Consider the following 14,554-nt stretch of genomic DNA (forward strand, 5'->3'; position numbering starts at 1 on the left):
AGTGATCAAAGGCACATCACCCATAAGAGCAGATGGAAATCACATGCCTTCAGATGTGGGACCACCACCACTTAAGCCAAAAATGCGCAACCTAAATCTACCAGTGAGGAAACAACAAATGGAAGTGGAGTAGTCTTTAAAATAAATGAACAGCAGTATTAAAAATTGTTAATATGAAAGACAAAGGTTGAGAAACAGTTCCATATTAAAGGAAGCCAAAGGGATATGACAACTAAATGCAGTATGTGATCCTGTACCAGGAAAAAGAAAAAAGGCTACAAAAGACATTTTTGAGACATTTAAAGGATGGTAGGTCATATAAAGTGTCGAAGTTAAATTTTCTGAATTTGATAAGTATACTGTGGTTAGGTAAATAATGTCCTCATTCTTAAGAAATACATACTTCAGTATTAAGGATAAAGGAGCATGTCTGCAACCTACTCTCAAATGGTTCAAAATTAGACATGTACAGGGCTTCCCTGGTGGTACAGTGGTTAAGACTCCATGCTTCTACTGCAGGGGGCTCAGGCTCAATCCCTGGTTAGGAAAGTTCCTCATGCTGTGAGGTACAGCCAAAAAAAAAAAAAAGGCATGTACTGTTTTACTATATATATTTACATATCTTACATACTATATATATTTTATATATATAAAACACTATAAGTATATATACACAAATACAGTAATTTCCTCAGAATTAGGACATTCGTTAATGTGTCTGTGAATGTATGGAGAAAGACAGAGAGAGAAAATGATAAAACATGTGATGGAATGTGAAAAATTGTGAATTGAGGTAATTTTGAAAAAAATGTGATTTGGGGGTAAAGGTTATATGGGAGTGTTTTGTATTATTCTTGCAATTTTCCTGTAAATTTGAAGTTATTCCAAAGTAAAACATTTTTAAAAATCAGCATGAATTATAAATTTAAGCATGGTTTTATAAAAAATAACAGCTACCATATGTGTTCCTAGAAGTTCCTAAAACTAGCATAAATTTTGGAGATTTAACATGGAAGCACTTGGCTAGTGGACCCCAGACAGATTCTGGGTCTGTAGGCCCTGTATTCTGTACTCAATGGGAGCTGAAAAATTCTGCTGCACTTCTTCTCCGTTTCTGGTTTTTTTTTTTTTTTCGTTGGCTGCTCAGCATGTGGGATATTAGTTCCCCGACCAGGGATGGAACCCATGTCCCCTGCATTGGAAACATGGAGTCTTAACCATTGAAACGTCAGGGAAGTCCCACCTCTCTGTTTTTATACTTGAAGGTAGAGCTCACAAAATCTCCCTGCTTCCTCAGAATACTTTAAATCTAAAAAGAAATGAGGAGGCCACAGGACAGAATGGTCTCAGGACCCCTCTGTGGACCCTTAGTGAACCCCACCCACCCAATGCCCTTTCCTTCAACTGGCACTCTGACCCTGCCAGCAAGTGCCCAAGGGAGCTGCCAGAAGTGCCTGACCCAGGCCAGGTTAAGGGAGAATCAGTGACCGTGAATGTCAAATCCATGTCCCCCATGCTGCTTGGGTCTACAGCCCACACCCATCCATGGGACATACTGACATGGGGAATGTGATTTTCCCCATAACTGGTTCTGATAGCTAGCTCAGGGCCGACTGGATTATTGCTCATGGCCCCAGGATTATTAATTTTTTTTAGTTTTTTGAGGGGTATGTTGGTCCAGAATTTCCTTCCTGTTTGGCAACTTCCCATTTCTCCCTCTACTCCAAGTGAAATCAGTGCAGTCCCTCCTTTCTGTTTCCATAGATCTTTCTACTTTCTACCACTAGCCCTGTCACAGACATCTTTCATTTGCGCTATAGAACATGGGACCCTAACCCTCAACCGCCTGAAGAGCACGTGGCCCCATATGAGCAAGCTGTCATCTCTCCTGGAGTCTGGATGTTGAGAGGGACTGAACACAGCTGAAGCAAGTCATGCAGTGGCAGTTGTCCCCAAGTCGTGGGCTGGGTGTCCTTCCCCAAGCCCCCAGGCTGCCCCTCTCCTGCTTTCTGATCCTGTGAGTGACCTGGGGGTAATTCACTTTTATAGATTTAGCCTCCAAACAACCATAATGACTTAAAAAAAAAAAAAAAAGGCTTTCAGCAGAAGTGGATTATAGGCCTGTGGGACATTGGAAGTGTTAGCTGCCTGAGGGACGGCTGTGTCACCGACTCCTGTTCTGTGACAGGCAGTGCACAGCGGACAGCTGGCCTGTTGAGCCATTGCCTGCGGCTCCCTGAGGCTCTAGGTCTCCTGACAGAGCTCGAGACCCCATAAAAGGAGAAGGGAACTGCCAAGATCACAGGGTTCCACAATTGTTTTGGACTCAGGAGCTGATTTAAAATGAGAAAAGAATGCCACGAATCTCAGTTCCCCTGTGAGGCAGGAGACAAATCTCAGGGTCTTTCCTTGACATCCTGAAAGCATCCCTGAAGCTTTGGCTTTAAGATCTCTGCAAAACCAAACCTCAGAGATGGATTTTACAGGTTCCTGAACTAGATGGCCAGTTGAATTCACTATCTCACCAGGTTTCTTCCTTGAAATTACAGCATTAATTTGGAAAGGATGAGTTCCCCAAATTGGTTTTGGTGTCATCGGGGCAAGTTGGAAGACTCAGCTCCCAAGTCCTTTTAATTATCCCCTTCCCCTATGTTTCTCTAGCTCGACAAAGCTGCCTCTCCTGTAGAAAAACATTATCTTCCTGCTTTAAGCTTCCCAGGATTCATACTTAACCTGCCTGGGGTGTGGGTGCATTGTGTTGTGTGTGTGATTGGGTGTGGTATGTGGTGTGTAGGTGGGGTGTGTGTGACTGAACCAGAGTAAGAAAGAGGAGGAACTGCAGGAGTTTACTAATTTATACTTGAGGAAAAAATTTTCTGAGCGTGGGAGGCTAAGAAGGGCAAAACCTAATTTTGGATAGGACGACATCGCTTCTGTGGATGTCCTTATCAGAAGTTCTGCATTCAAGGTGCTGGCTTGCAGCTGGTTACAATTCCAACAGTTTCCTGGGTTGGCTAACACAACCTAGACCAAATCCTGGCTCAAACAAAGGAACATTACAGGGCCAGAAATCTTGGCATAAAATATATAGGAAGAAATTTAAAATGTCAGAATAGAGGCATACAGATATGGACCTATTGTGGGGACAGAATTCCTCTATGATCATGGACCCCAGGGCTCCAAGCTTCCATCCTGACTTGGGCTCCAGCTGATTCACCTGGCCATAAGGCAGTTGTACCCAGGAACATTTGTTGGTTTGCAAACTGGCCCCCTTACACAGGGGGCAAGGAAAGACCAAAGAAAGAGGCAGAACACTCCAGATTGGTAGGTGACAGTAATAATCAAGGGACCTTACATAGGAGTCTGTCTTGGGTGGCTGCAGACCAGTAGACCTTCACACCTGCCCACAAGAATCTTAAGCGTTTATAGAGAGGCCTTACCTGGGTTCAGTCACATATTCAGTCCAGATGGTCTCAACAACACATTGCTCTCTCAAGACTAAGTCTCTGAAACAGCTCCAGCTGTGGGAATGGGAGTGTACATTCCAAGGACAGGGGAGTGGGTAAGGAACCTCTGATTGCCAGGATCCTGCTCTCACATCAACTAGAGGTCATGTCCTCTCGATGACCTCCTGCATCAACACTGAAGCATCACAGGAAGGTGGTCAGTACTTAATTGGGCCTGGCAAGACGTGAAAACACAAGGAAGCTTCTGGAAGACATGGGATTGCACTGTTCCCCTCCTAGGGTTCTTGTGTTTCCACTTTTTCATCATATGAAGCATATGGCCTTGTGACTGACTCACTGAGAATTACAAATAAAAAATAAAGGAGTTTGGTGTAAGAATATGGCTGCACTTAAGAGAAATACATATTTGAGGTACTGCATCCTTTTTAGGTGGCTCTGATGGACAACAGAGAAGGAGAAATGTCTTCCAAGTAGGCGTTGTTTGAGTAGAGCACCTCAATGTCCACTTCGCCTGCAAACAAAAATGGCCTGAGCTTCAGATCTGGACCTATTCCTCGTAAAAAGGAAAATGAGTTAAGAGACCAAACGAGGTTAAAGGCTTTCTTCAGCTGATGGGCACCCAGTGAGCACCCCCCCGCCCCCCAACTGGAGAAGGGTCAGCATTTTTATAGGACAGGAGAAAGTTGAGTACACATCCTTGCAGTTTTAACATAGGCAGCATTTTCTGTTTTAACCAAAACTTTGTGGGGGGTGGTTTCCTATTTTCATGTCCTTTGTTTGGAGTTGTTGGTACAATCCTGATAACCATTTACCAATTACTGCTTTTGCTAGCCTTGTGGTCCACTGGGTAGTCTAAGTTCATGGCACAAGGAAGGCAGGTAGTCAAAAAGAAAGAAAGCGGGCAAAGGGAGAAGGCAAGTGGGGAGTGGGACCTCTCTGTCATGCTTCTTTCAGTCCTTACATGGGTCCTGTCATCCATCAGGTACTTGGAAGGACTGAAATTGGAGGTCTGCAGGCAACAGGACTCGGGGCAGGGACATGAGACTATGCTGCTTGAAGAGGCCCAGAACCTAAGAATACAATGCTCAGTTTGAATGCTAACCAAAGGGCCCTTTCTATAGGAGAGATTCTTAACAATTAGGGGGTCTGGATGAACAATTATTAAAAGATTCTTCTGCTCCCTTGGACTCAAAAACATGAACTTCTATTGATACAACTCACTTGGCCATAATCAAGTGTCCAATTTGCCAGCAAGATAATCCAATGTGTAGCCCCAACTGGGTACCATATCTTACTCTGGATGTGATCTCGGAAAGGCAGCAGTGAGCGGTGGCGTGAAGCGAGATCTTAATTCCCTGAACAAGAATTGAACCTGGGTAGCCAGGATGAAAACCAGGAATCCTAGCCACTAGACCACCAGAGGCTAGATGTCAGAAGCAAAGTTCCCTTGGCTCTTACCCCCATTGAAAGCAAGAGTGTTTCAAGGAGGCAAAAACTGTAAAAACAGGTACAAAGTTTATTATTAGAGACACAGCATAACATGTGGGAGAGCACACAGAGAAGCAGTTTGTTTACTTATGACAGAAGCAAGGAAGAAATACACACCTGGAGAGAAAGGGTGTGGGCGTCCTCTCTAATGAGGAAGAGCTTAGTAAAGAGGTGATTTAAATCCTTTGTATAGGACAGTTACCTTTCACCAATTATCTTGTTTCTTTCTTCACACTTCACTGGTCCTAGGACCCTCCCCAAGATGCATGAACAAATTTTTGCTAAGATGGATCCCACCGAAGAGGCCTGTGGGTGCATGTCCACACTTATTATGGGGTGGTGCCCCCTCCCTTTTTAACCCCCAAGGAGCCTTCTTGTGCATATGCAGACGGGGAAGCTTTCCTTGGCCTCAGGAGTGGTCATCTTATCTCTTTACTTCAGCAGAGCTCAGCTTCTGCCACTTGCTTTGTCCTTGGAGTATCTGGGTGAGAACAAAGCTTCAGTTCTACTCCACTTGACAAACACCAGCTGTCCAGCCCAGGGGCCCATCTTTCTCCTACCTCAGATGCAGTTGCTAAATGTCATTTTGGGTTGTGTTCCATTTGGGGAGCAGGTGAGTGTGTTGGTGGTATTTGCAGAATGTTAGTCAGAGGCCTCTTGGTTAGGCAGAGATCTGTATGGAAAGGTGTGTCTATATGTGTGCTGGCAAGACAAGGCATCTCCCACTTCAGTCCTCACTCCAGGTGATTCTTGGTCTGCAATCTATGGGACTTTGTCCCCCTGACCACAAGAAGGGTTGGTAATGCATATTAGAATGACAACATCTTTTCTCTCAGGAAAGTGAATCTTGAGATGAGAGGCAATTAGAATGGCAGCAAACTTAGGTGACAGCATAGGAATTCTTGTTGCTGAGATCTTTGGGGTTGCTTTGGTTTCTGTCTCTCTTGGTTGATTGTCTAGATTGACCAATAATTATTTGAGTCACCAACACCGTTCCAGCAAATGCCATTTATGCTGAAGTTAGGTCAAATTTGGTACCTGTACTAATGTAATTGCTACTTTGTTTTCATTATATTAAAGTTAATCATTTGTGTGTTAGTCTAAACACACAGACTGTGTATAACATGAGTGCAAGATCAGGGCCTTACTTACTTTCGTCTCTCTGTTTCTGAAATTCAGCCTCTGTACATGGGTGCTGGATTAAATCTCAGAGACAGAGTTTTGGGTGAAGTATTAAAGAAAGAAATAGCTTTGCCAGGAAAAGGGGGCCAGAGGGGGCTAATGCCCTCCAGACTATATGCCCCGCCCTGGAAGGGGTAGTGAGGAGTGTTTTAGTGTTCAAAGAGGAGGGAGTGATCAGCTTGTGGGCATTCTTCTGATTGGTTGGTGGTGAGGCAATTGGGAGTCAGCATCATCAACCTTCTAGTTCTAAGCGGTCTGGGGTCTACATGCTTGTGGGCAGCATACAGTTAACTTCTCCCACCTGGTGGGGGTTTTAGTATCTGCAAAACAGCTCAAAGCACATGGCTCAGAATATTATCTACAGTCCTTGAGGTAGAACTAAAAGTCCTTGACTTTGTTCAATGGCTAAAGTATTATTATTTTGTCTTGCTTGACTGTTTTCCTTTCTGTCTGCATTTTCTCACTTCTCTGATTAAAATTTTTCCTTGGCTAAAGTTTTTCTACAAAAGGCAGGCAGAGGACATGGCTGGGGGTCTATTCTGGGAAGACCTCATAGGATTCTGCTCAGTTACGTCTCCAGGGTCAACACAATGCCTGGTTTGTAGTAGGTACTGAGTATCTCCTGTTTTTATTTTGCCTCATCACTGGTGAATTCATGTATCTATTATTTAAACACTTACCTCCATCGCCATCTATACTTTTCCTTCTAATGCTACTTGTGATCAGAAATGGCCACATGAATCTAAGCGAGAATAGTCAGTGTGCCCTGTGGAAGGTTTTGAAGGATTCTGATGAGGTTAAGTACAAGGATTTCATGCTATTTATTTTCACTGTCCAGAACTTTTACTCTGAGTTTCTACCAGCATGCTGCTTAGTTGGGATTTGCAAGACTAGAACCTTCTGGGAGGGTAGAGAATTGCTAGGGCTGCTCTAGAAGTGGAGAGAGCTGTTTGGTGCCTGGATGTGTTGTACTGAGTAGCTGGGTGGGAAAGGTGCCATGTCGGGAGGACAGCCGTCTCCTTGGAGCCAACCTTGAAGATCAGTGCCCTTTGCCCAGGTGGTATCAATGGAAAATCAATTGTCCAAGAGTCGTGGAGGCAGGTGGGCAGCCTTTGATATCAGCCGAGGGCCTTCTTCGATCCCAGGCAATGTTCATTGTTTTTTATTTATTTATTTATTTATTATTTATTTATTTATTTATTTATTTATTTATGGCTGTGTTGGGTCTTCGTTTCTGTGCGAGGGCTTTCTCTAGTTGTGGCAAGCGGGGCCCACTCTTCATCGTGGTGCGCAGGCCTTTCACTATCACAGCCTCTAGTTGTGGAGCACAGGCTCCAGACGCGCATGCTCAGTAGTTGTGGTTCATGGGCCCAGCTGCTCCGCGGCACGTGGGATCTTCCCAGACCAGGGCTCGAACCCGTGTCCCCTGCGTTGGCAGGCAGATTCTCAACCACTGCGCCACCAGGGAAGCCCATTGTTCATTTTTTTATAGTTACAGTTCTTGGTTCTTTTGTGGTAGCAGCTGTAGCATTTAGAGATAGTCCAGAATGAGCTGGTCCAAAACTTGATTCTGGTAACCAGGAAAAAGAGAAGGTAGGAACTATTTATAAAGACAACAACCTAATTCCTATTTGTAATCATTATATAGTATTTTAAATTACATATATTTTAAAATTTATTTGCACTTAGGCAATGCTTAAACTAAATCCATTTTTTTTGTGTTTTAGAGTCCACTGCTATATATTGATAATATTCCAACACATCTGGCATTATTTTGTGCTGTAGTTACATTTAATAAATTAGTTATTGCTAGCTTAGTTATGCTTTATTTTTATTTATTTATTTGGCTGAGAGTCTTAGTTGTGGAATGTGGGCTCTTCATTGCGGCATACAGGCTCTCTAGTTGTGGTGTGCGGGCTCCAGAGTCCGCAGGCTTAGTTGCCTGCGGCATGTGGGATCTTAGTTCCCTGAACAGGGATCAAACCCGCATCCCCTGCATTGAAGGTGGATTCTTAACCACTGGACCACCAAGGAAGTCCCCAGGTATGCTTTAATATTTACTTTTTCTGAGTGTCCAATGAAGCTTTACTTCTGAAAACACCTACCAGGATACTGCCGAATTGAAGAATGTCAGCAAGGGTGTGGGAACAGCACTGTCACGGGCAGCTTCGAGTCTAGCTTGTGGGTCCAGGGTTTGTGCAAGAGACAGGGATAGCCACACCTGCCAAGTGGCTCGCTGTCCGTCTGCCAGAGAAACAGGCTCAAGGACAGGCAAACGTGAGGTTGGCCTCTTCAAGTCCAAGTGATGCCCAAGTTCTGCAGAGAAGACCAACGTGTGCTATTTTATACGTGACGTTGACTTGGGAAACAGGCTATTCTTTTCAGGAGACCAAGTCAGGGAGGCACTTTTGTGTGCACTTAATTTCAGATCCTCAGGACCCATGGGTATTTCCCATTGAGAAGGATGTCGGGAAGGGAGCTCTCCATGGGCATGGCTGGGATGGTAGATGTCTTTTGGGGGAGAGGTTTATGAAAGTTATGCTCTGAAGATCAATGGTCACCGAGACTCAACCCTAGTGTGCACCAGAACCATCGGAGGATGTGTTACAAATGCAGGTTCCTGGGGCCCCTCCAGCAGGGCCCCCCTGATGCAGCGGAGCCCAGGAACCCGTATTCTTGAAAAGCTCTTTTGTGATTTGGGGATGTGGGTGTTCGCTGGATCACACTGTAAGAAATGCCATGGGTGTGAACTAAGGCAGTGACTTTATAGATTTGTACTCAAGACTTTGTCTAGCAAGTCACTTGTTGGCCTTGGAATGTGATCAACAGTCAGTAGGGGAGGGACACGGGAGAGGCAGTTCCTTCTGCAAGGTCAACAGTCAATGTAGACTGGAAAAGCTTACAAGCTGCTTCTGTGCCCTCTCCCAACCTGCTGGCTCTTCATGATTTCAGAGGGCAGGTGGACAGCCTGATGAGGGTGAGAGCGAGGACTGGAAAGAGCAGGGAGGGTGTTGTTTATCCACTTCACTACCCGATGTCCTCTGTGGCCCTTGGCCTCGTGTCTCTCTTTGCCTGCCGTCTCCTCGCCTACTGGATGATACAAACAACAGTCAGAAATATTTTGCTGGTCTCTAATACATTTTCAGCACACATATGATAGAGATCACAGCTCTTCTGCACACTTTGGGTGGTCTCATTGCACATGGTTGCTTTTTTTTGGCAGTACGCTGGCCTCTCACTGCCATGTTGTGGAGCACAGGCTCTGGACGCGAAGGCTCAGTGGCCATGGCTCACGGGCCCAGCCGCTCCGCGGCATGTGGGATCCTCCCGGACCGGGGCACAAACCCGTGTCCCCTGCATTGGCAGGCTGACTCCCAACCACTGCGCCACCAGGGAAGCCCGACATGGTTACTTTTTAATTCACTAAATAGAGATTTTAAATTTATCTTCTGAAAAGTTTGGTGATTTCAGCGAGTCATTCTGATAAACATAAACAGAAAGCCAACTAATCCCTTCCCAGCTTAGATAACTTTGATAGCTTAGTCAATGTCCTTGGTGTGATTACTTCTCCTGACAGTGCTTTTCCCTTCAATTTCAAGGAGAAGTAGAAATGCTGAAGAATATTTTTTTTGAAAATTAAATGGGAAAAATGCAATATTTTGAGTTCTTATCAGGAAGATATAATGTAAAAGAAACACAGAAATAAACTTATTTTAGGAATCTAAGTAACTTCGAGTGGGAAGTTTCAAGCCCTACCAGCAATGAGTCATGCATGCAGTGTTTGTAACACATTATTTCTGCAGTGACATTTAAAATTAAAAACACTACCTGACAAATGCAATATGATCCTTTTTTTTAAACAATATGGTGCATATATATTTTAAGTACTAAGGCAAATACAAATGAATATACTAAGATAGGTTAATTCTGCTAATTCAAATAACTTTTCACAGAGTATTAAAGGATAATCTGCAAGTTTAATTCTGTTTTCAGAGGAAGCTTTTATGTTAAAATATTTTACTGTCATTTAAGTTACTTTTCACAATCATTCCAGAAGGTAATTCTAGATAAGTACATAACCCAGTTAGAGGGTGACCGGAGCTGAGGGGTTGCCCAGGATGGGGACTTTCAATGCTAAAACAGGGACAACTCCAGGCAAACTGGGAGAGTTGGTTACCCTACACCCAGGTGGGAGGCTGGGTTGGTGCTGAGCTCCCAATTCCTTTGTGGACATCTGTTGCCTTCCTGATGCTAGAGGCCTGCCATGGGGGAAACATTGCGAGTAAGACAAAGGCGTTATTCACACTGAGCTTCCAGCTTCCATTCTACTGAGCGGTCAGACAGTTAAACACAGAAACAATCAGCGTGATTCCAGGTAGAGACAGATGGAGGAAAACCAACCTGGTGATGTGACCAATGGACAGATGGTGGGTGCGCACTGATTTAGAACAGGTCCCCAGAAAAGACCCCACTGAAGAGTGGTCTTTGAGCAAACACCTGCTTAATGGGTAGGGGACAGTGCAGGGTGGAGGGGATGGGCAGGGAGGGTGGGAACCAAGCACCAGAACTAGCAGACCGTACCTGACCCAGGGCCATGGGGCTTGGCGAGGAGTTTGGGCTTTATTTTAGATACAGTGGGAAACCATTGTTGGGTGGCCTGGTGGTGTTTGTGTTTTATATGTCTGTTTGTTTTCCTCACATGGGTTCTCCGGACAGCTAAGGACACAGACAATTTCAGGGCGCACCACCTTGCTGGGACAAGCCCACAGTAACCCACAGAAAATTTATGTTCTTAAAAAAAAATGTTGTAGGCCTTCTATACTAACACAAAGAAAAGCCTACTCTTCATAAGAAGGTATTTCCAGTTCTTGAGAAAGATATTTAAGTGACATCCTCGGGTGGTTTAAGGAAAGTCTGCTCAGAGATAGGTGACATTGAACTAAACCAACAACACTCTCCCTCTAAAGCCTTATATAAAACGTGTTTGGGATGAAATCTTGATTGTGTCGCCTTCTCCCTGCATCCTCTGCAATTCTGGGAACAGTCACAAGAGGGTTTGCTGCTCCTCAGGTTTATAAGCAGTGGCTTCAGAGATACCCATTTCTTCCTTTTCTCCTTTTTCCCTTCCTTCCTTCTCTCTCTCTCTCCCCACTCCCTCCCTGTGTTCCTTCCTCCCTCCCTCCCTCCCTCCCTCCCTTCCTTCCTGTTTTTTGCTGTAGGTTTGTAGGCAGTGTGCACTAAGTAACTGTTAACATCCGGCTCTGGGGGTGGAGGAAGCCCTAGCAGCATTTGCCCCCATTTCCTCGGTGTAAATCCTCCCCCAGTACCAGATTTCAAGCTCCAACTGTTTAGCAACAGGCTCACAGGATTCCTAATAACTAACATCGGGTCAGTTGCAGCACGTGGCTGATTGTAGGGTGCAGGGAGCGGGCTGGGGCTCAGGGAGAAGACTGGCCAGTCTCAGGACCGGGTAGCTGGAAAAGCGTTATCTTTAAATGTGGGCTTTTCTCATTAGTAACTTTTAAAGTAACAAATAAAATAAGAAAAAAAAAAAGCTGACAGACAGCAGGAAAGGTAGAAAACAAGAGAATACCTTTTATTGACCCCAGTGTTAAAAGATACTAACTGGGGGGAAAGATACCTACTTTCTTTCCCCAGGCGGGACTTCCCTGGTGGTCCAGTGACTAAGACTCTGTGCTCCCAATGCAGGGGGCCAGGGTTCAATCCCTGGTCAGGCAACAAAATCCCACATGCATACCGCAATTAGGAGTTCATATACTGCAGCTAAAGATTCTGCGTGCGGCAACTAAAGATCTCGCACGTGGCAACAGAAATCCTGCATGCCGCAACTAAGACCCGGCACAGCCTAAATAAATAAATAAATATTAAAAAAAAAAAAAAAAACATACTGGGAATTCCCTGGCGGTCCAGTGGTTAGGACTCCACGCTTTCACTGTATGGGTTCAATCCCTCTGGTCAGGGAACTAAGATCCCGCAAGCCTCAAGTTACAGCCAAAAAAAGGTACATTCTAAGAAATGAGACTTGTCCTGCTGAAACCGCACAACTCAGATGGGAATTGAACCCGTGAGCCGGGACTCGAACCAAGCCAAACCCAGACTGGGACTTGAAACCACAGGCTAGAACTCAAACCCAGCCAGAACCCACTGTCTTTTAATTGAAATCACACACCTGGTCTCAGGACTTAATGAAGCTCAGGTTCTTTTTGTCAGTGAGAGACAAAAGTGAGAGACAAAGTGATAGGTAAGATAGGTAAGAAGTGGATTTATTTAGAGAGAAACACACTCCACAGACAGAGTATGGGCTATCTTAAAAGGCGAGATGCCCCAAAATATTGTGTGGTTAGTTTTTTTTTTAAATATTTATATATTTATTTGGCTGCATTGGGTCTTAGTTGCAGCACACGGGATCTTCACTGCTGCATGTGGGATCTTTAGTTGTAGCATGAGAACTCCTAGTTGTGGCATGCATGTGGGATCTAGTTCCCTGACCAGCGGTCAAACCCAGGCCCCCTGCATTGGGAGCACAGAGTCTGAGCCGTTGGACAACCAGGGAGGTCCCACGTGGTTAGTTTTTATGTGCTAGGTAATTTCATAGGCTAATGAGTCGGGGGATTATTCCAACTATTTGGGGGAAGGGGGTGGAGATTTTCAGGGATTGGGCCACTGCCCACTTTTTGACCTTTTATGGTTGGCTTCAGAAGTGTCATGTTGCTTGTTTGTGTGTCATTTAGCATGCTGATGTATTACAATGAGTGTATAATGAGGCTCAAGGTCTACTGGAAGTCGAATCTTCCGCCATCTTGGACCTAGTTGGTTCTAACCAGTTTATGTCTATCCTCAAGGGCTATGTCATTCTTTCAAAGGTTGTGCCCTGCCCCCTTCCCTCCTGTTTCACTTCCTAGGAGTAAGCACTACTGTAAACCTCTATCGTGAGCACTTAATATGGACCTCTAATGAAGTACAACACTGTTTTAATTTGTCACAATTATGTTAGGGGAACCACTGACCAAAACCCCCCAACCTGGCCAGGCCCGATAGTAACCACTTGCATGAGTTATCTTACAACAGGAGGTCCTGGTAAGGAATATGGAACTAATAAGCTAATAACACAAATCGAAAGAATTCGGGAAAGGTTAAAAGGAGAGAGGAGACGCCAGTCCATATGTTCTACCAACCTCCCAGAATCCTTATCACTGGAATCCAACTTGGCTGAGTGATGCCCACACCACCAGGAAGGACCCTGAGTCAGAATGAGAGTCCAGGGACAACCTGGAAACTAACCCCATTACTGTAAAATTCAAGAATGTGAGCCACGAGGCAGAGCAGTTCTCCTGGGTTCCCTTACCCTGCTGCTCTCTGCCTGGGTGCCCCTTCCCAATAAAGTCTCTTGCTTTGTCAGCACGTGTGTCTCCTCGGACAATTCATTTCTGAGTGTCAGACAAGAGCCCACTCTCGGGCCCTGAAATGGGTCCCCCTTCCTGCAACAATTAGGCTTATTTCAGACTTGGTGTTGGTGGTTCAATAGGTAGCTGAAGCCAGAGAAGAAATTTAAGAATGGAATGTCTGTTTAATTTTGATATATTACATATATTTGTCATTGCCAAATAAATATAATGTCTTCAGTATGCTGGGTGAAAAGGAAAATATTTTAATTCTTTGATTTTCCAATGACTTTGACTCTGTAAACTGGGTGCATGTGAAATTTAAAATAAAAAAAAAAATGAAAATGAAGGGAAGAATACTGGAACAAAAGGAAAAAGTTATTTTCATGTGTCACAAAATACCATACCTCTTTTGAAAGTGGAAGTCAGCCCTTGGTGGGACCTCACAGTGTGACCCAGAATAATAAAATAGTCAAACAAATAGAGAGGGTGGGGCAGACTGACTTCAGAATGAATGGTTCAGAGCACAGGTTCCCGGGGTGTGGCCCAGAGCAGCAGCAGCAGCACCTGGGAACCTGTTAGAAATGCAGATTCTCAGGCTCACCCCAGACTTGTTGGATCAAAACAACAAGTTTGTTGATGGGTGGGCCCATCAACAAGTGTTTTAACGAACTCTCCTGGTGAGTCTGAGAATCACAGGGTCTCAGGGAATTTTTTTTTCTCTCTCTCAGCTGCAACTTTTATTCTCTCCTCTAGGCTGGCCTGAGACCTTATGTTTTGAAAGGAGGGCTTTTTCCTCTACCTATTCTTTTTTTTATATATATAAAATTTCATTGTGAAATAAACCTTAGATGCAAAAGACAATATTTACTGTATGTGTAAAATTAAAAGAAGAATGATAAAATCAACACTCACACTCCTAATGCTCAACTAAGGAACTGGAATATTATTGGTAGTCAGAGTTTCCTGATGCATCTTGAAGCAGTTGCTTTTTGAGGTAGAGGGTATTGGGCA

The sequence above is a fragment of the Tursiops truncatus genome, chromosome 6, assembly GCF_011762595.2.
Source record: "Tursiops truncatus isolate mTurTru1 chromosome 6, mTurTru1.mat.Y, whole genome shotgun sequence".
Lineage (NCBI taxonomy): Eukaryota > Metazoa > Chordata > Mammalia > Artiodactyla > Delphinidae > Tursiops > Tursiops truncatus.